The 18,955-nt window shown below is 39.8% G+C and overlaps 1 pseudogene; it reads right to left on the minus strand.

Annotated features, from left to right (window-relative positions):
* Positions 1-668: 668 nt before the first annotated feature.
* On the minus strand, positions 669-18,278 carry LOC118975939 (cytohesin-2-like; annotated as a pseudogene).
* Between the last annotated feature and the right edge of the window lie 677 nt (positions 18,279-18,955).

An 18,955-nucleotide genomic window follows, 5' to 3' on the forward strand; every position in this document is an offset into this window, starting at 1 on the left:
ATAAAATAAAATAGAGACAAGCTATTGATTTCTATATGTTTTCCCTTATAAGAGGTTGTCTCTAAGAAAGAGGAAATGAGCAGTAAGGGTCCTGGGAAGTGTTGGTTTTTTATAACCTGTATTAGAGAATTAAATGACTCTTTAAACAATGTGCATGCATAATTTTGATAAAAATTAAGAATTTAAATACAAAGTAATAAACAGTATTGAGGCATCCCTATTAGTTTCTGATTTTGACTGAAATGCTATAGTGTTTTACCATTTGGGATCATGGTAAACTTGTTTGGATATATAGCCTTTATTATATTTAAGTTGTTTGGATATATAGCCTTTATTATATTTACATAGTTACTTGTTTGGATATATAGCAATTATTATATTTAAGTTGTTTACTTAGACTTATTTTTATTATTTATATTAACATAAATGCTGACTTTTATCAAAAAGTTTTTCAGCATTTGCTAATAGTAAAATCCCAATATAATCATAATAAATTATAGTGACTTTCTTAATATTAAACCACCCTGCATTCCAAAAATAACCTCTACTTAGTTGTAGAGTATTGTTCTTTTGTACATTGATATATTCACTTTGTTAATGGTTTTTTTTTTCCGAATAAGTGCCCCATCAAGTAGTAATTCTTCTACTTTTTTTTAGTGGTTAAATATTTACTGATTATAAACAGGGTGCTTTTTGATACAAATAACAAGAGAGGAGCTAGAGGAGGAGAATTTTCCAAAGAGGGAACCAGTATCTGCAACAGTTGAATCCAGGGGTCCTGCCACCAGGATGGGGCAGCTCTGTAACAAATAATTAGGGACAAAGGTATGCTTCTGCTTCTTCTTGACAGAAATCCACTTCTTCCTTGCGACTAACATCCCCCAAAAAGGAGCCCCAAGCTCACTCACAGCTGCCTGAATGGACATAATCTACTCATCCTTCTTCTCCTGCTTAGAGGCAGACATCCAGCACACCACACAGTTCTTCTCAACCACCTGGCCATCTGCCTCTGTTTCAAGGGCTTTGCTGAGCTGCCCTCCTTGTCTTTGGAGATGTAAAGCTCAAACTAGTTCGGTTTCTAGCTGTCCTCCACTTCTCAGATGCTCAGATTCTACAGGGAGATGATTCCTCCAGGCTCCTTGTTTGTTTGTATGTCATGTAATCAAAATAGAGGCAGTTGTCTGTGAAAAGCCAGCCCCTCCCAGTCCAGGTTGAAGAAAGTATGGATTAGATCATTCCCATGATCCTCAGAAATCCTGAGAGGCTCATATTCCTGAGCAGCTCCTCAGCAGATTCCATCCTCACAGATGCTTGGGTTCAAGGCCACTGAGTCTCTAGACTCGGCTAGTCCTGGTTGTTGGGATTGTAAAGGCTCGTAGTCAACAAAATCACCAGGAAGGACTGGAGAACTCTAGACTTGCACAGGCAGTGCTTCCACCACCCAGTCAATCTTATGAGCCTCTCTGGGGATTCCAGGAGTTCCATAGAAATTGCCTGAGGTCCTGCACCAGGTTGAGGTCAGTGAGCCACTGCAAGATCCACAGAGGTGTAGAGCACTGCCACACTCAAATCTCCCCTCTTCCCCAGGGAATTCCCTATGGCTGTTTTCTTCACGTTTTTGCCCTGTACCTCTCCCTCCTAAGCTCCAAAGGCCCTTCTCCTTTTTGCCTCTGTAACTCATTCTTCTGTGGCTCACTTCTTCTACTTCTGTGATTTTCTAAATCAGCTTTCACATTTTAAAAAATGCAATAATACTACAAAAATTGGGGGTTTATTATCCTTAGAGTTGGCATCAGGCAACCACAAATCTTCGCAGGTAATGCCAAGACAATGAACCTCTTAGATATGGAGTGTCAGTTTCCAACCTAAGGTGATAAGCTATAGGCCTTGCTAAATTTTAACTGAAATGCTTATATCATTTCATATACCATTACCAATTCATGTAAATTGGAGAGCAGTTTAATTATTTTAGCCAATCCACAATTCCACTATTTTCAACCATGAGAGCTCATTTCTAACAACCATTAACAATTAATAATCCATTAATGTCTCCATTATAAATTAATTTCTGATGTTCATTAGTTTAATAAGCAAAATAGCTAATTTTAATCAGAATTAAGACACCCAGTAATCCCTTTACAGTGTGAATTCTTATTTAGAATGCTAGTTGCACGTAGAGTATAATTTGAATTTAACATACTTGTAATATTTTACTTTCTTTACTGAAATATTTTAAACTAAGTTATGGATATTGTAACATTGGATTCAAATACCAATTCTGCTACTTAATAGCTATGTGACATTAGATATGAATTTAATTTGATCCCCTTGAGACTCAGTTTCCTCAAGTGTAAATTGAGGATAATACCTCATAGAATGGCGAGAATTAACTAATGGATATGAAAAACCATTATAAACTCTATAATAGTCCACAAATGTCAGACTATTTTGTTTGCTAGACTATAGTCTACAAATTATTATTATTGGATAATATCTCAAATAGAGGTTAGGTTTTGTTGAGAATCTTTGAGCATTTGTCCATTACATGGAAGGTTAGGTGACCTCTAATGTTCATCTATTGTGAATATTACACTTGATATTCTCTTTGCTTGTCTTCAAACACAGGGAAAAAAGCAAAGTAACTTATGGGGTTCTTAACCCAGAAGGTCAGAATAATTACCTTAGACTGGCATTGGGGCTGTAACCCTCATCTATGTTATTTCAGTGGAAGATTACCAAATTAGAACAGACTTAATAGATTTAATAATAATAATGAACATTTGTACAGTGTTTGCTACCTTCCAGGCAGTGTGCTAAATATATTATCTTATTTAATCCCCACAATAACCCAATAAAGTTGGTATTGCTTTTAAGCACATTTTAAAATGAGGAAACTCAGGCTTAGAGAAATTAGATAAACACCCAAGTGGTGGTAAAGAATTTACAATCAAGCAGTTCTTTTTTTTCTGGTTTTAAAACTTTATTTGCATATTTAAAAATTGTGCATTCCAATAATTAACATCATTTGGGCAGAAAAAATGGCACTGTGCTTAAATTGCACTTTATAGCCTGCAGGACGCCTTGAGCCAAATTGGCTTTTACTTAAATTTCACTGTTGTACTACTCAGCTTCTTCCTTCACTAACGTGCAAATTCTTTTCCTTCCCTGTCAGAGAGGCAGGCAGATGGGATAGGCAGGTGCGGCCTTCATTGTCAGTAATTCAGCAGCTGTTCTTTAAAAAAAAATTTTTAATGTATTGATTGTAGACAGAGAGCAATAGAGAGAGAGAGAGAAACATTGATTTATTGTTCCACTTATTTATGTATTTATTGATTGTTTGTTTTTAATTCACACCCAAGGATAAGTTTTATTGATGTTAGAGATAAAGGGAGAAAAAAAGTCTATGTGAGCGAGAAACATCGATGGGTTGCCTCCCATATATGTCCTGATCAGGGATGGAACTCACAAGCTAGGTATGTGCCCTGGATGAGAATTGAACCTGCAACATTTTGGTGTACAGGGTGATACTCCAACCAGCCGAGCCACCTGGCCAGGGCTCATTGATTTTTTCTTGTTTGTGCCCTGACGAGGGATTAAAACTGCAACCTTGCCCTGACTGGTGTAGCTCGGTGGATCGAGCGCGGGCCTGCGAACAAAAAGATCGAGGTTCAATTCCCAGTCAGGGCACATGCCTGGGTTGCAGGCCAGTTCCCAGTGGGGGATGTATGAGAGGCAGCCATGCATTGATGTTTCTCTCCCTCTCTCCTTTCCTTTACCTCTAAAGAAAAATAAATAAAATCTAAAAAAACCCACAAAACCCTGCAACCTTGGCCTATCAGGACAATGCTCTAACCAACTGAGCTACCTGGCCAGGGCTAGTAATTATTCTTGAGAACCTATGTGCTAAACACAACAGTCAAAATAAATATATAAGCTATATGAATTATGTATGTGACATAGATAACATATGTAATGTCAATTTTATATAATATATAATATATTTGTATATGATGTTGCCTTCCCTTATTAAAACAAACATAATGCATACACTTGAAACTAATTCAAAATAATATTGAATGTAAACTGTAATTGAAGAATAAAATTTAAATTAAAAATTTTAATGCCCTGGCTGGTGTGACTCAGTGGGTTGAGTGCTGGCCTGTGAACCAAAAGGTCACTGATTCAATTCCCAGTCAGGGCACATGCCTGGTTGTGGGCCAGGTCCCTGGTTGGCAGCATGTGAGAGGCAACCAATCAATATTATCTATCACACATTAATGTTTCTCTTCTTCTCTTTCTCCTACACTTCCCTTCTCTCTAAAAGTGAATAAATAAAATCTTAAAAAAACAAATATACATAAAGCCTCAGCTATTATTTTTGAATTTCAAAAGTTAACTCATAAAAGCATTGTATAAATATACCTACATTTTATGTTTCTTCTCATTTCCCTCTTCTTTAAAAGTTTTTATTCATTTATCTTTAGAGAAGAAGGGAAGGAGGGAGGGAGAGAAATGTATGGTTGCCTCTTGTGTGTCCCCCACTGGGAACTGGCCTGCAACCCAGGCATGTGCCCTAACTGGGAATTGAACCATAATCCCTTAGTTCACAGGCCAGCACTCAATCCACGGAGCTACACCAGCCAGGGCTCGTTTCCCTCTGTTTAGTTACCTCTTTACTCATGTATAGTAGATTGACTGCAAAGAGCTACCAATTGTTCCTGCCATTCCTAATATGCATGCTGCTCTTCTCATCAAGAGGTGGCATCTGGGACTTCCAGCCAAGATGGAGGCGTATGTAGACACACTTCACCTCCTCTTACAACCATAAGAAGGATAAGAACCAATCTAAAAACAAAAAAACAACCAGAACTGCCAGAAAATCAAACTGTATGGAGTCAGACAACCAAGAATTTAAAGAAGAAACATTCATCTAGATGGTAGGAGGGCGAAGCCAGAGAGCTAGAGCGGGGAGGATACAGTGTGGTGCAAAGAGATGGCAGCGGCCAGAGGAACATGAGGTCCTATATTTACATGTGGCAGATAAAAGCCAGGAGGGACAACTGGGGAGTGAGGAATAATAGTCCCAGGCCAGACTGCACAGCCCAGGGTTCCAGTGCTGGGAAATAAAGCCTTATAACCTCTGGCTGTAGAAATCACCAGGATTGGGGCAGTGGAATAAACTACCAGTCTTTCAAGAAAGTCCATTTAAAGGACCCACAGGTCCTAGAATATACACAAACCCACTCACTCCCACTCACAAATAAATTTGTTTTATTTATTCCGGGAATCAGCACCAGGCAGCAGCTAGAAGGGTGCCAGTCTCTAACTGGAAGTGGGGGAAGTGACTGGAAATGGGGTAAGAGCCCAGCAAGTGCCATTGTTCCCTCTCTGACCCCTCCTCCACATACAGTGCCACAAAGTGGGGGAAGTGGGTTTCCCGCCCTGGTGAACACCTAAGGCTCCTCCCCTTACAATGTAACATGTGTACCAACATGGGGAGTCAAAGCAGCTCTACCTCATACACAGAAACATGTATTAGACAAAGAAATATGGCCCAAATTAAAGAACAGATCAAAAGTCCAGAAAAAGAACTAAGCAATACAGAGATAGCCACCCTAACAGATGCAGAGTTCAGAATACTGGTGATCAGGATTCTCAGAGAAATGATTGCATACAAAATAAATAATTGGCCACAAAATAAAGGAAGAAGTGAAGGCTATACAAAGTAAAATAAAGAAAAATACACAGGGAACCAACAGCGAAGGGAAAGAAATTGGGACTCAAATCAATGATTTGAAACAAAAGGGAGAATTAAACATTCACCCAGAACAGAAAGAAGAAACAAGAATTATTTTTACACTTAAATTTGTTTTTATTAATTGTTTATGTACAGTTTTATTAATTATTCATGTACAGTTTTCTGCCTTTTTCCCCCAACCCAGCCCAACACCCCAGCCCTCCCCACCTCCCTCCCATTTCCACCTTGCCCCCCATTCTTGTCCATGTGTCCTTTATGTTTGTTCCTGCCAACCCTTCACCCTTTTCCCCTGAAATTCCCTTCCCTCTTCCCTCTGGTCACTGTCAGCCTGTTCTAAATTTCAGTGTCTTTGGTTATATTTTGCTTGTTTGTTTGTTTTGTTGATTAGGTTTCTCTTAAAGGTGAGATCATATGGTATTTGTCTTTCACCATCTGGTTTATTTCACTTAGAATAATGCTTTTCAGTTCCATTCATGCTTTGCAAAGGGTAGGAGCTCCTTCTTTCGTTCTGCTACGTAGAATTCCATTGTGTAAATGTACCATAGCTCTTTTATCCATTCATTTACTGATGGGCCCCTAGGTTGCTTCCAGCACTTGGCTATAGTAAATGGTGCTGCTATGAGCAATGGGGTGCATAAGGTTCTTTTGGATTGGTGTTTCCGGGTTCTTAGGATATAATCCTAGCAGTGGAAATGCCAGGTCAAAAGGCAGTTCTATTTTTAGTTTTCTGAGGAAATTCCATAGTTTTCCATAGTGGTTGCACCAGCCTGCAATCCCAAGAAACAAGAATTTCTTGTTTACAAGTGAGGAGAGGCTAAGAACCTCTGGGACAACTTTAAATGTTCCAACATCCAAATCACAGAGGTGCCAGAAAGAGAAGAGGAAGAACAAGAAGTTGAAAACTTGTTTGAAAAAAAAAGATCAAAGAAAGCTTCCCTAATTCAACAAGAGAAATAGATATACAAGCCTAGGAAGTACAGATATTCCAAACAAGTTGTACCTAAAGAGGACTGCACCAAAACATATCAAAATTAAAATGCCAAAGGTTAAAGATAAAGAGAGAATCTTAAAAGCAGCAAGAGAAAAGAAGAAAGTTACCTACAAAGGAGTTCTCATAAGATATCATCTGATTTCCCAAAAGAAACTTTGCAGACAAGAAGGGACTGACAAGAAGTATTCAAAGTTACAAAAAGTGAAGACCTACATCCAAGATTACTCTACCCAGCAAAGCTATCATTTAGAATCGAAGGGCAGATACAGTGCTTCCCAAAGTAGAACTAAATGAGTTCATCGTCACCAAGCCCTTATTATATGAAATGTTAAAGGGACTTAGCTAAGAAAAAGAAGATCGAAACTATGAACAGTAAAATGATAACAAACTCACAACTATCAACAACTGAATGAATCTAAAAGAAAAAAAAACAAACTAAGCAAACAACTAAACAGAAACAGAATCCGAGAAATGGAGATCATATGGAGAGGTATCAGCAGGGAGAGGGAGAGGGGAGAATGGGGGAAAAGGTATAGGGACTGAGAAACATAATCAGTCGGTACAAAATAGAGAGGGGGATATTCTGGTTTTTCTTCAGATCGCATAAATCTATTTTACAAAATAGACAGGTGGATGTTAAGAATAATATAAGAAATAGAGAAGCCAACAAACTTACATGTATGAGCCATGGACATGAACTAAGGGGGAGATTGCTGGAAGGAATGGGGGTACTGGACAGAGGGGTGCAAAGGAGTAAAAAATGAGACAGTTGTAATAGCATAATCAATAAAATGTACTTAATAAAAAAGAGGTGGCATCTATTTCCCCACCCCTTGAATCTGAGCTGGCCTCTCTACTTGCTTTAACGTGAGAATGTAATGGAAATAAAAGTGGGAGTTTGGGACTTAGGACTCAAGGGACTTGGCAGCTTCCACTCTCTTGGAACCTTGTAGGGAAGCTCAGCTACCCGCTAGAGAGCTAATGAGGAAAGCAAAGCTCCAGCCAACAGCAGGCACCAACTGACCAATGTGTGAGGCCATCTTGGATCGCGTAGAGTCAGTCAAACCTCCAGAGGATTTCCTCTCCTGATAGCACATGGAGCAGGAAAACCATACAGCATAGCCGGCCAACCCACAGAATAGTAAAAAATAAAACAATGTTGTTTTAAGCCCCTAGGTATCGTGGTGGATTGTTATGTAGCAAGGACTAACTGAAATATGATGGGCCAGAAACATTCAGATAAAATGGCCACGTCCTTGGGAGATGTCTTCAGGAAAAGAGAGGACTGTTGTTGAGATGGCTACAAAGAGCTTGAAGCAGTAAAGCAAAGTATGCGGCCAATTTGGGTTTGACTTATCCAACTATAGATTTTCCACCAAGAACTAACATAAAGAGAAGAAAAACAGGTATAAAAGAGCTTTCATTTTTTTCTGACAACATTTAAGAAAACGTGAATGTGTCTTATTTGTCCAATACTCCATCTGTTGGACCTGAGCCAAACAGGAGCATAGGTTCTCACACCCAAACATCTTACTCTTTGAATTTGGCATTAAGGTTTAAAGAGACTGCTTCCCTCCCTCGAGAGTTAGAAACCTTACTGAAAAGAAAATATATCAAGTGTAAATAGAGAATATTTCAAATGTGGCCCAGGAGCCACATTTGAAACTGCAGTCAATTCCCGACTCTCCATGTAATGGAAGTTAAAGCTGTCAAATATAGCTTAAAATTTATTTGAGAAAACCCTTTTTGTATTTTTTCAATTTTCAATTAGTTCACTTTCAGTATTAGTTTGTATTGGTTTCAGGTGCACAGCATTGTGATTAGACAACCATATACTTTACAAAGTGTTCCCCCTCTATTTCCAGTACCCACTTGGCACCATACACAGTTACTACAATAATATAGACTATATTTCCTATGCTATACTTTATATCCCCGTGACTGTTGTGTAATTACCAATTTGTACTTCTTTTTTTAAAATATATTTTATTGATTATACCATTACAGTTGTTCTATTCCCCCCCTTCATTCCCCTCCACCCGCACACTCCCTCCCCCACTATTCTCCCCCCCTTAGTTTATAACCACGTGTCTCAATTTCTTTAGATTCTATATTTCCCCCACTATTCTCACCCTCCCCCCTATCTATTTTCTACCTACCATCTATGCTATTTTCTGTGCCTTCTCCCCCCTTCTCCCCCTCCCACCCCCCTATTTCTAACCCTCCATGTGTTCTTCATTTCTATGGTTCCACTCCTGATCTAGCTGTCCTCTTAGTTTGCTTTTGTTTTAGGTGTGGTTGTTAATAACTGTGTGTTTGCTGTCCTTTCACTGTTCATCTTTTTCATCTTCTTTTTCTTATATAAGTCCCTTTAACATTTCATATAATAAGGGCTTGGTGATGATGAACTCCTTGAACTTGACCTTATCTGAGAAGCACTTGATCTGTCCTTCCATTCTAAATGAAAGCTTTGCTGGATAAAGCAATCTTGGCTGTAGGTCTTTGGATTTCATGACTTGGAATACTTCTTTCCAGCCCCTTCTTGCCTGTAAGGTCTCTTTTGAGAAATCCGCTGACAGTCTGATGGGTACTCCTTTGTAGGTGACTGTCCCCTTATCCCTTGATGCTTCTAGGATTCTCTCCTTCATTTTGGTCTTGGCTAATGTAATTATGATGTGCCTTGGTGTGTTCCTTCTTGGGTCCAACTTCTTTGGGACTCTCTGAGCTTCCTGGATTTCCTGGAAGTCTATTTCCTTTGCCAGACTGGGGAAGTTCTCCTTTATTATTTGTTCAAATACGTTTTCCACTCGTGGCTGTTTCTTTCCCCCTTCTGGTACCCCTATAATTCGGATGTTGGAACGTTTAAAGATGTCCTGGAGGTTCCTAAGCCTCTCCTCATTTTTTTGAATTCTCATTTCTTCATTCCTTTCTGGTGGGATGTTTTGTTCTTCCTTCTGGTCCATTCCATTGATTTGAGTCCCCGTTTCCTTTCCATCACTATTGGTTTCCTGTGCATCTCCCTTCATTTCAATTAGTTTAGCCTTCATATGTTCCTCTAATTTGTGACTTTGTTCCTCTAATTTGTGACTATAATCTACCAGTTCTGTGAGCATCCTGATAAATAGTGTCTTGAATTGTGCTTCTGAGAGGCTGGCAATTTCTCGGTCGCTTAGAGTTATTGGCTCTGGGACTTTGAGTTCTTCTTGCGCCATCTTTCGGGTTGTTCGTGCCTGTTCCATAGCAGGATCAGAGCCCTAAAGTGTTCACTAGAACAGGGCAACTCAGTCGCTGGGTTGTGACGTTGTATGTGGGGGTGGGGTCAGAGAGGGACAATGGCTCTCACTGGTCTTGCAGGGCAACTAAGTCGCTGGGTTGTGACGCTGTATGTGGGGGCGGGGTCAAAGAGGGACTATGGCGTCCAGTCCGCCGCCTGCCGCCACGGCCCTCACCGGTGCCGCAGTTGCTGCCGTCACCGGGCCCACGAGTTTCGTCCCACTGCACGCGAGTGTGCCACCGCCGTCAATCCTCGCCCCCTGGGGCCTGTGTGGTCTGTCTCACTGTGCACGAATATGCGCCCGTGGTCTGCCCCGCACCCCAACTGGTTCCCGTCTGCCTGGGCGCCTGGGTCAGGGCCGTGTCCTGCCCAACCCTGCTCGCTGCTGGCTCCGCCCCTCTTACCGTCCCCGTTGAATGGTTAGATGTAGTCGGACTTCCGTATAATTCAATTTTCTGTCCTTTGGTTGTATCTTTGTTTCTCCAAACCTTTGTTGTATTCAAACTTGGTTGTGGGAGAAGGCACAGTGTTTCCACTTATGCCTCCATCTTGGTGGAAGTCACCAATTTGTACTTCTTAATCCTTTCACTTTTTTTTACCCAGACCCCTGACCGTGTTCCCCTCTGGCAATCACCAGTCCTGTTTCTGTGTCTATACGTCTGTTTCAATTTTTTGGTCTATTTATTTTCTTCTTTAGATTCCACATATAGTAAAACCATGTGGTATTTGTCTTTCTGTGACTGATTTCAGTCTATCAGAGGTCTATCTGGGTCTATCTTTGCTGTGGCATATGGTGAGATTCATTCTTCTTGTGGCTGAGTAATATTCCATTTTATATCTGTATCTTAGCTTTCTACCCACTCATCTATCGATGAGCACTTGGGCTGCCTCCATATCTTGGCTACTGTAAATAATGCTGCAATTAACATAAGAATGCATATATTCTTTTAAAGTAGTGTTTTGGGTTTCTTTGGATAAATACCCAGAAATGAAATTGCTGAGTCATAAGGAAAGCATTTATATTTTTGGTTTTTGTACATATTTTTGGACTATATCAAGGTTCACTTTTCTCATTTTTTACCCATAGTGTTATTAAAATGATATCTCACACATACCCATGGACATGAACAATAGTGTGGGGACTGACTGTAGGAAAGGGAGACTGGGGGAGGGAGCAAAGGGGGGTAAAATTGGAACAACTGTAACAGCATAAACAAAAAAATGACATCTCTCCCTGACTGGCATGGCTCAGTTGGTTGAGCATCATCTCACAAAGTGAAAAGTCACCAGTTGGGTTCCTCATCAGGGCACATACCTGACTTGCAAGTTGGCGCCCTGTTGGAGCGCGTGTGAGAGGCAGCCAATTGATGTTTCTTTCACACATCAATGTTTCTCCCCCTCTGTTTATTTTTCCCTCCCCTCCTCTCTCTCTCTCTCTGAAAAAATAAAACAAAATCTTAGAAAAAGAACTTATGACATGGACAACAGTGTGGCGATTGCAGGGGCAGGGGGAGGGGTGGCCAGTGGAAGATGGTATGGGGGATAAATGGTAATGAAAAATTCAATGAAAAATAATTATTGATAAAGAAAACAAAAAATTTAAGGCCTTTTAATGTGGCAATGAGTGATCTTCAGTGTATCCATTTTTATAGCTTGGGGAGAAGAAAACCAGAGAATTGATACTGAGAAAAGTGTCTTTGGTGAGAATAGTGAGTGTGGACTATTCTTAGAAATCTGGATAAAGTTTAGCAGACCACAGCATGAAAGGGACACCTAAGAGAAGATTTGTTGTCATTTGTCTTGCTTTGTAAGATGGAGGACCTAAGCTGGACCTATATTTGTAGACAGAATATAAAGATTAAAGGAACAAGCTGAAAATGCATAGTCCTAGAAAAGACAAAAGACAATGAAGTCAAGAACACAGGCAGTGCCCTGGCCAGTAGCTTAGTAGGTCAGAACATCATCCTCATCTGCCAAGGTTGCAGGTTGGATTCCCTGGTCATAGCACATACAAGAATCAACCAATGAATGCATAAATAAGTGGAACAACAGACTGGTGGTATTTCTCTTTCTCTCTCTCCTCTTTCCTCTCTCAAAAAAGTCAAGAACACAGGCAACATCAAAAATCATCAGAGAAATACAAATTAAAACCACAATGAGATATCACCCCAAGCCTGTCAGAATAGCTATCATCAATAAATCAACAAACAAATGTTGGCAAGGATGTGGAGAAAAGGGAACCCTCATAGACTGTTGGTGGGAATGCAGATTGGCACAGCCATTATGGAAAACAGTATGGAGTTTTCACAAAAAATAAAAAAAGGAACTGCATTAGGACCCAACGATTACACTTCTGGGAATATAATCCAATGAAACTCAGAACATTAATTCCAAAGAATATATGCAGCCTTATGTTCATTGCAGCATTATTTGCAAAGCCAAGATTTGGAAACAACCCAAGTGCCCATCAGTAAATGAGTGGATAAAAAAGCTGTAGTACATTTACACAGTGGAATACTACTAGGCCGTAAAAACAGAGAAGGAAATCTTATCTTTTGTGACAGCATGGATAGACCTGGAGAATAGTATGCTAAGTGAAATGAGCCAGTCAGAGAAAGACAAATGTCATATGATTTCTCTTATATGTTCAATTTAATAAACAAAATAAACAAACAAAATAGAAACAGATTCATAGATACAGAGAACAGACTGACAGCTGTCAGAGGAGAGGGGGTAAGGGGGCTGGGTGAAAATGATGAAAGGATTAAGAAAAAAACTGACACAGACAATGGTGATTGCCAGATGAAAAGGGGGACGGGGGGAGGTAGAAAAGGGCAAAGGGGCAAAGAGGATAAGTGGTGGTGGAAAGAGACTTGACTTTGGGTGGTGAGCACATGATGCAATGTGCAGATGATGTATTATGGAATTGTACGCTTGAAAGCCTGTATGGTGTTTAAAAATTTTTTCCAGCTATAAGAGAAAGTTTATTTAGAAAGTAACAGAGCCCTGGCTCTTGTGTCTCAGTGGATTGAGCATCATCCTGAGAACACAAAGTTTGCCAGTTCCATTCCCAGTCAGGACACATGCCTCCTAGCCAAGTCCCCAGTAGGGGATGTGCAGGAAACAGCAGATCTATGTATCTCTCACACTTTTCTCCTTTTCTCCCTCTCTTTCTTCCTCCCTTCCCCTCTCTCTAAAAGTAAATAAATAAAAAATAGAAAGTCACAAAGGTAGAAGAAGTGAGCAGTAGAAGAAATGGGCTCAGGAAACAAGTTACAAAAACAAAAGAAGGGCCCTTGGAGCTTAGAAGAGACAGGCAAGGAAAATGCACCTGGCAGAAGGGGGTGGAGAAAGGCACAGTGGTACTTCAGAGAGAGAGCAGCTTAATTTTTTTTTAGTTAATTTTAGAGACAGAGAGAGAGGAAGGGAAAGAGAGGGGAGAGAAAAAGCAGAGACATCAGTTTGTTGTACTACTTATTTATCCATTCATTGGTTCATTCTTACATGTGCTCTGACTGGGGACCAAATCCACAAGATTGGCGTATCCAGATGATGTTCTAACCAAGTGAGCTACACGGCCAGGGCTGAAACCTTTATGGTTTCTATTAAGTATTGTCACCTCAATAAATTCAATTTTAAAAGTGCAAAAAACTTAAAAGAACATAGGCAGGAGGGTCATCCTGAGCTTGAAGGAAGACACTTCCTTAGAGATGAAAGCCAAAGTAGACTTCACAAGTTTCATTTTTCTTTTTAAACAATATTTTTACTTATTCAATTCTAGTATACATGTAAAGTATACTATTTCTGTGTGTAAAAATATGTTTACTAACTATATTACAGCATTTATATATTGGGTTGGCCAAAACATTCATTCAGTTTTAAAGTAAAAGCAAAAGACACATTTTTCATTTTCACCAATAACTTCACTGAACATTGAGTTCACTGTTTTTTTCCACTACCTTCTGCCATATTTCAGACAACTTCATAATTCCATGTTCCCAAAACTTTGTATCCTTTTAAGCAAAGACTGTTCCAGGTGCCTTTTGCAGTCTTCCAGGGAACTGAAAATTTTTCCATTAAGAGAATTTTGTAAAGACCAAAATAAATAAAAATCCAAAAGTGCAATGTCTGGTGAATATGGCAGATGAATCAGAACTTCCCAACCTAGCTGTAACAGGTTTTGCCTACTCATCAAAGAAACATGCATGTAAAGCAGAGACATCAATTCGTTGTTCTACTTATTTATCCATTCATTGGTTCATTCTTACATGTGCTCTGACTGGGGACCAAATCCACAAGATTGGCATATCCAGATGATGTTCTAACCAAGAACATCTTGTTTTATCCTGATGGAAGTTCAAGCGTTTTCCATTGACTGCCAGTAACTCCAGATGACTTTTGCTGCTTTCAGTTAGTGTATTTGGGAGCAGCACTTTTTGGAATTAATAGTTTGTTTTTCCAGAAGGAGGCCATAAGAGAGGACTCCTTTCCAGTCTCACCATAGACACTACATCACCTTCTTTGGATGAAGAGCAGCCTTTGGTGTGGTTAGTGGTGGTTCATTTTGCTTGCTTTACAATCTCTTCTGTTCCACATTATTGCAAAGTATCTGCTTTTCATTACCCATCACATTTGTTTATAAAAAGAAAACATTTTTGTTACATTAAGTAGAAAATCACACACAGAAACATAGTCAAGAAGGTTTTTTTCACTTAACTTATATGGAACTGAAACATAAAAGCAATTAACATAATCAAGCTGGTGCAAATCATTTTCTTTCTTTTTTTTTAGATTTTATTTATTTATCTTTAGAGAGGAAGGGAAGGAGAGAGGGAGAGAAATATTAGTGCATGGTTGCTTCTCATGCATCCCCTGCTGGGAACTGGCCTGCAACCCAGGCATGTGCCCTGACTGGATATAGAACCCTGATCCTTTGGTTCACAGGCCCGCTTAATCCACTGAGCTACACCAACCAGGGCCTGGTGCAAATGATTTTCAATGCTTGATTTGGATATTTTGAGTGTGTCAGCTATCTCTCATGTGATATAACATTGACTGTTGTCAATTAATGTCTTGATATGATCACTATCAACTTCAACTGGTCTACTCTACTATGGAGCATTGTCCAGTGAGAAATCTCCAACACAAAATTTAGCAAACCACTTTCCACATGTTCAATCCTTCTCCATACACCACACAAATCTTTTTTGTCTGTTTCAATCTCATTTTTACATTTCTTGAAATAATAAAGCATCATATGCCAAAAACATTGCTTATTTTCTCCATCTTCAATATTAAGATGGCTGCACAAAAATTCACCAATTTTGATAAAAATTTTTAAATGCACAGTGGTCTGACAGCTATCACCATACAATCTGGCAAAATTATTTTGAATGAAGTTAAAGACAACTAAACACTACTAGAGCCAGTATATGAGAAAAACCCAAATGAACTTTTTGGCCAAACCAATAGTTATTTTTGTCTTTCACCTTGCAGTATCCAGACAAGACACTGTTTTTTAAAGCTACTTAGGGTAGTTTCCATCACTCTTTGAGTGTAATTTCTAAAAAATCCTTTAAAAATTTTTCAGTTACAGTCGACATACATGATTAATTTCAGGTGTAAACCCCAGTGATTAGACATCACATTACTTACTAAATGGTCATCCTGATAAATCTCGCACCAATTTGATACCATACATAATTACAAGATTACTAACTGTATTCCCTATGCTGTACTTTACATTCCTGTGACTATTCTGTAACAACCAATTTGTACTTCTCAATCCCTTCACCTATGTCACCCATCTCCCCAAGCTCCCTGCTATCTGATAACTGTAAAAATGTTCTCTGTATCTATAAGTCTGTTTCTGTTCTGCTTGCTCATTTATTTTGTTTTAGATTCAATTGATATATATATATGTATTTATTGCCATTTTACTGTTCACATATTTATCTTATATTCTTTTTTAAAAGATTTTATTTATTTATCTTTAGAGGGGAAGGGAAGGAGAGAAGGAGAGAAATATCAATGTATGGCTGCCTCTCGTGAGTCCCCTGCTGGGAACTGGCCTGCAACCCAGGCATGTGCCCTGACTGGGAATCGAACTGTGATCGTGTGGTTCACAAGCCTGCGCTCAATCCATTAAGCTACACCAGCCAGGGCTATCGTATATTCTTCTTGTTAAAAAAGACCCTTTAACATTTCATATAAAATTGGTCTGGTAGTGGTGAACTCCTCTGTTTTTTTTTTTTTTTGGTCTGTCTTTTGATTCTAAATGATAGCTTTGCTGGGTAGTGTAATCTTTCTTGGTTGTATGTCCCTTGTTTTCATCACTTTGGATATTTTTTGCCAGTCCTTATGGCCTGCAAAGTTTCTGTTGAGAAATCAGCTGACAGTCTTATCGGAGCGCCCTTGTAGGTAACTAACTGCTTTCCTCTTGCTGCTTTTAAGATTCTCTCTTTGTCTTTACCTTTTGGTTCTTTAACTATGTTGGGTCTTGTGGTGGGCCTCTTTGGGTTCATCTCATTTGGGACTGTCTGTGCTTCTCGGGACTTCCTATGTCTATTTCCTTCACCAAATTAGGGAAGTCTTCTGTCATCATTTTTTCAAATAGGCTTTCAATTTCTTGCTCTTTCTCTCTTCTTCTTCCAGCATCCCCATGATGTGCTGGAAGGTATGCTGGAAGTTGTCCAGATGCTCCTTACATTATCCTCATTTTTTTATTCTTTTTATTTTTTGCTTTTCTGATTGAGTGTTTTTCTTTTGCTTCTTTATACAGTGGTACCTTGGTACTCATTATTAATTCATTCCAGGATTCATGACAAGTGCTGAAACAGACAAGTACCAAACTGTTCACAAGCTACCATGAGACTGACATGCCAAGCTCTGTTCCATTGTGAGAGAGGGGAGCCAAGTGGTGAGAAAGTGCAGTGCTGAAGCATTTATTTTTCTCATCAAAATGTGACAAATACGGGGTTTGACAAGTTCTGAAGCTGATGAGTACTGAGGTATGACTGTATTCCAAATCACTGATTTGGTTCTCAGTTTCATCCTCTCTACTGTTGATTACCTATAAATCACTCAGTGTATCCTTCATTTCTGACTGATACTTTTTTATGCTGTTGAAGTTCTCACTAAATTCACTGAGCATCCCTATAACTAGTGTTTTGAATCCTGCACCTAGTAGATTGCTTGTCTCCATTTTTGTTTAGTTCCTTTTCTGGAGTTTGTTCTTCTTTCCTTTTGGACATTTCTTTCTCTCCTTATTTTGACAGCCTTCCTGTGTTTGTTTCTATGAATAAGGTAGAGATGCTTTGTCTTCTAGATTTGGTAGAGAGGCCTTAGTAGGTGTTCTGTAAGGTCCAGTGGCACAGACTCCCTGATCACCAAACCTGAGTACTCAAGGTGTGCCCCCAGTCCATATGGGCGGTGTACATTCTCCTCTAGTAGTTGAGCCTTGATTGCTGTTGCCACTCAAGGGCCAATCAGCTTCAACATGGTGTGAAGCCCTCTACTGTATATGCTGGCTCTGGGGTCTCTTGGGAGGTACAGGCCAAGGTTATCCACCATCTGTGTTCTGCCTGGGGCCCCCTAGAATGAGCTACACAGTGATCTTCAGATGGCTGCCACTTGTGCTGGGCTTGGAGGTGCTGGGCTTCCTTGTGAACGAAGGCTGGCTGCTGTGAAAGCTGAGCCTGGGGCCACTTAGCAAAAGGTACAGGGCATGTGGAGGCCAGATGTTTCTTGAGAGATTTTAGAAAACTCTGAAGCACGAGCCAAGACAGGCCATTTGTATGGAAAAGCCACTGGAAACAGCTTGGGTGGGCCCAAAAGCTGGGTGGAGCAAAGCCTCAGGGAACCACCAGGTCAGGGCAAACAGTATGATCCAGGTTAGTGGAATCTCAGATATGGCACTCGCCTGTCAGCTCTGTGGGTTAGGGCCTCAACCCACTGAGCCATACCAGCCAGGGACAGAGTGTCCTTTTTAAATTACATGTTATCTGATTATACCACACACTAGCTCTTGTAATTTATTGCCTCTTCTTGTAGGTTACTTCTATTCATTCCTTTAAACTTTAGTTCCTGGCTCTCTATCACTCTCTTCAGGCACAACTATCAGAATTCTTGGTAATTTCAATATTCCTTCATTACTTTGGCATTTTAAGTCTGAGATCAGGTACCAGCATGGTTAGGTTCTGCTGAAAGCCCTCATCTAGGTTGCAGTCTGCTGACTTTTCACTGTATCCCCCCATAGTGGAATGAGGGGGAGAGAGTCTTCTATGGATCCCTTCGGAAAGGGAATTAATTCCATTTATGAAGGATCCACCCTAATGACCTAATTACTTCCCAAAGGCCCTGCCTATTAACACCATCACAATGGGAGTTGGGATTTCAACACATGAATTTTGGGGGAACACAAATATTCAGCCCACTGCACAAGTCCGAAACTGTAACATTTCAGGATTAGAATACACTACACAAGAGACCTTCCTTAAAGCCAAGGCTTGCCCTGGCTGGTTAGCTTAGTTGGTTAAGGCATCATCCTGATATGCCAATGTTGCTGGTTTGATCTCCAGTCGGGGCATATACAAGAAGCAACCAATGAATGCAAAAATAAGTGGAACAATAAATCAATGTTTCTCTTTCCCTTCCTCTCTCTAAAAAAAAAATCAATAAAAACAGCAACAAAAAAGGCAAGCCTTGAGGTTTTCTGTATGTAAAGGAATTTAAAACCTATTTATATACTAGTTTAAAAGCTCTCAGACTCACTTTCATCCCCTTCCCACTTTCTAAGCCTGCTTGCTTGCTTGCTTGCTTCCTTCCTTCTGCCTTTTGTCCTCTCCTGCCTCTTGCCAGACCTTGTTCTCTCAGTTATCTCATATCCTCATTCCTAAGCAAGCCATAAAAATGAAACCCTATTCCCAGCCAC

This window comes from Sturnira hondurensis, unplaced genomic scaffold, assembly GCF_014824575.4.
Source record: "Sturnira hondurensis isolate 20B ecotype Veracruz unplaced genomic scaffold, ASM1482457v3 Scaffold0020601, whole genome shotgun sequence".
Lineage (NCBI taxonomy): Eukaryota > Metazoa > Chordata > Mammalia > Chiroptera > Phyllostomidae > Sturnira > Sturnira hondurensis.